At 47.8% G+C, this 3,907-nt stretch overlaps 1 pseudogene; it reads left to right on the top strand.

Moving 5' to 3' along the window:
- Window positions 1-773: 773 nt before the first annotated feature.
- Window positions 774-3,695, top strand: LOC104861238 (annotated as a pseudogene).
- The last annotated feature ends 212 nt before the right edge of the window (window positions 3,696-3,907 follow it).

Genomic DNA, 3,907 nt, shown 5'->3' with positions numbered 1-3,907 from the left:
GAGCCACCTAGGGAGGAGATGTTATAGAAATAACCTAGCTCTTCCTTTGTTTACCTGATAGGGAGGAAATGTGTATGTCCCTTTTCCAAGGATATGCGGGCAGGTAGTAAAATTATTCTGCTGACAACATCCAGCAGTCAGTACATGCTGTTTGTGCATGTTGAAATACCACAATAAACTTTATGAATATACTCAACACATGTTGATGAAATGAAGACCTAATGAAAAGGGTCACAGTGGTGGTAGAAAGAGAAAGGTTTCCCCATCTCTTTCAAAATCCAGCATCTTTCTCATAAGTTGGACCCTGCTCCTTTTCCAGATGAAATCCATGCTTTGCATTTCCATGCTTTGGCCTCATGGCACACATCACCTGCAGGAAATTTCAGCCTAGAGTTTTACCCACTGAAATTTTAGAAACTCCCTTGGGCAAGTAAGTCATATGATTACATTGAAAAATCCTGGCAGAGAACAACCTGGACATCAGGGAGCCAATGTCACCCTTGAGGATAAGGAGAGAAGCATGGGGCTGGGCCATACTTCTGATCTCACAAGTGTCCAATTGGCTGCACTAGGGGACCAGCCTTCCTCTGGTTTCTGCCCTGGCTCCTACACCTAATGAGGTCTGGGAGCTGAGTGCTCTGCTGCCTGGCTGGGTATATGCTCCTTCTGACCAAACACTTGTGGGGAACTCAGAGATCGTAGACCCATGTGGTGGGAGACTCAGTGTGGATAGAACAGGACAGGAGCACTTCTGCACAAGGAGTGGGGATGCAATGGAGGAGGTGGTGAGACAGTGGGCACCTGGAGCAGACAGCCAGGACAAGCAAGGGAGCCTTGTCCCCACCTCCCAGGACGCGACCTTGGGGGCAGCCGTAGAGCAGAGAGGGGTATGGTGTGTTGTGCTGTGCTTTTACCTGGTGGAGGAATGGACCTGGATCCTTGCCAGGACCTAAATTGTGCCAAGTTATGCTACAGCCCAGGTCTGGAGTAGCAGAAAGTGGTTGTTTTCTCCTTGCTCTTTTCTGGAGCTCCATACCCAGGGCTGCCACTAGTCAAAATTCCAAGGTGCCTGAGCACTCTGGGAGCAGAGTGGGAGCTCCTTGCTTGGGACATGCTCCTCTTGACCAAATGGCATTCTTTGCTATAGAAATCTTAGAACAGGACCTGGGTGCTGGGCTTAGGGATATATGTCACCTGTCACATGTTCGGGACAGTGGGCTCTGAGTACAAGCTTACTTCTCTCTTTTCCCCCCAGCCTCTTCATTTCTCAGAGCGGCCCAGTTGCAGAGGAGGGGACCCATGTGAGCCTGGCCTTGAGATCCTGACAACCCAGTGGCCCTCCCGCTGTCACTAAGCAAGAGCAGAGGTCACCTCAGGCTGCCCCCGCTGCCCTGCAGCTCAGAGGTAAGCCATACAGTTGGAGAACTCTGCCCAGGCCAAGTTAGCAAGAAACTCCCGTGATGCTGACCTTTGGCACAGTACTGAGATGGGACAGCACAGCTTGTCCTAAGAGAAGGGGTCTAGGAAGGGAATGGAGAGAGGAGAGGTTCACCATGGTGTGAGAGGAGGGGAGGGTGCTGGAGTCCTGCTGTGCCCTTACCAAGTGAATGAGCTTCTGTACACTGTCACTCCCTCCCTCTAACAAGCCAGCAGGGCCCTTGGGAACACAAAGTAGATCCCAGAGTCACAGCTTACACCATCACCGGGCAACCCAAAGTTTGCAGGCCTCAGCTGCTTCTGTGACAGTTGTACTACAGCAGATCATCAGGAAGACTCTCAGTGCCCTTGACATCAATCACATTAGCCGAAAGGTGGAGAAGTAGGATGCATGTAGCATAAGCTGCCATGTAAGTGCTGATAATGATGCTCTTACAGTTAGACTTTGAGTTTGTCCAGAATATTTGCTAAGATACTCTGCCATTGCATTTGTAAACAGCAGGACTTTAGATACAGGCAATCATAGCTCAATTCCCAGCTCTTTGTGTCCTCACTCTGTGACCTAAGCATTCTAGACTCTGAGCTTCTATTTTGCCTTTGTAGAAGGAGGGCTGGGGGTAAACCAAAAGAGCAGTAGAAGTCTGAAAGTGAGTGACCAAAACATTCACTGAGTGCTACTAAAGTCCTCAATACATGATAATAATGGTGTAATTATGATTTGGACCAAATAATTTGTTGCATATTTTAAAAAGCACTTGTTCAAAGGGAATATTGCTAATATTACCATTATATTTCATTTATTAATAAATGACATTATAAAATGCAATAAAATCTTTTGTGAAGCAGGTGGTGGAGCCACTGAGCTAAATCCCCAGCCCCCTATAAAATGTTTTGTAATTAAGCAAATACCAATAAACCTAACTACTGAACATACTACAAAATGAATAACGTGCTAATGGTGATGCTCTTACAGTTAGACTTTCAGAAGTACATAGCTAATACTAACTGATGTCATATTCCAGGTGAGTGACAGGCTTTCTCTTATTTTATTCTCATAGAACTCAGGCAGATAGGTCTTATTATCCTCTTTACTTTATAGAGAGTGCACATGGAGTTTTCACAGCTTCACCATTTTCCAGAGTTAGCCCCGCTGTCAGAAGTGGACTGGTGTGGGATTCATGTCCTGACCCAAGCCCTGGCTCTGTGGCTGCATGGCTGTTCTGCCCAGCCTCCTTCTCAGGCAGCCAAGTGACTTGCCTTGTGCTCTTCCGAAGCTATGTTTTCTGTGGTCTCTTTCCTATAGGTTAAGACTGGTGGGAAGGAGATGCCGTTGGAAATGCAGAACAGGATGACTGTCCAGGAGTTCAGCCTAGAGGGCTTGCTCATGGTCCAGCACCCGGGGAAGGTCCCTTTCTTGGTGCACCTGCTGGCCTACCTGGCCTCCATGGCAGGGAATGTCGTCATGGTCACCATCACCTGTGCAAGTGCATGCCTCCAGACAACCATGTATTTCCTTCTCAGCACCTTCTCCTTTCTCTAGTGCTGCTTCACCAGTGCTGTTATTCCCAAGTTGCTAGTCACCTTCCTTTTAGGCAAGCAAAAGATTTCCTTTGCCTGCTTCATACAAGCCTTCTTTGTGTTTGTGGGAGCAACAGGCTTCTTCCTCATTTCTATGATGTTGCTGCACCACTATGTGACAATCTACAGGCCTCTGCCCTATCCCACCATCATGAGCTCGAGGATCTACTCCCTCCTTGTCACTGCCTGCTTTGTTGTGGTCTTCACTCATCACAGAGCTCATGATGAAGGTTGCCCAAATGTCTTTCTGTGGCCCCTGTGTCATCCCTCACTTCTTCTGTGACCTTGGCTCTCATCCATCTCTCCTGTTCTGATACCAGATCTACTGAAACACTGGCCTTTGGCCTCACACTGCTCATCCTGTTTACTTCCCTCTTTATAACCATCTTCACTTACGGCAACATAGTGGTCACAATTGTGTGTCTCCCATCAGCCCAGGAGTGGCAGAAAGCCACCTCCACTTGCTCCTCTCACCTCACTGTCCTCTCTCTGATGTATGGCAGCTGTGTCTTCATTTACGTAAAGCCAAAGCAAGTGAGCAGACTGGACTCCAACTGAGAGGCTTCTGTGGTGAACACAGTGGTGACCCCACTGCTGAACTCTGTCATCTACCCCTGCAGAACAAGCAGGTCCACCAGACACTGAGAGAGACAATGTGCAGAATGAAAATATCAACATAAAAAAAAACCCCATGGCCCTGGAATGAAGATGTCACAAAGCCAGCTATCCCATTCTAAGCAATGCACAACCCACAGCATCACAGACAGAGTCTCTAGCAGAGCTCCCTTGACCTCTGGGTCACATCCTTGGAAAATAGAAATTTCTGCTTTCCCATGGCTGCATTGCACTTTGTGTGCATATTTATTTACTCTCTTAACATTGCCCACTTGAC

The sequence above is a fragment of the Fukomys damarensis genome, unplaced genomic scaffold (genome assembly GCF_012274545.1).
Source record: "Fukomys damarensis isolate Sample0158 unplaced genomic scaffold, DMR_v1.0_HiC HiC_scaffold_1, whole genome shotgun sequence".
NCBI classification, from domain to species: Eukaryota; Metazoa; Chordata; class Mammalia; order Rodentia; family Bathyergidae; genus Fukomys; species Fukomys damarensis.
Note: the sequence above shows the minus strand (reverse complement) of the source record. Positions and strands in the feature narration are given on the sequence as shown.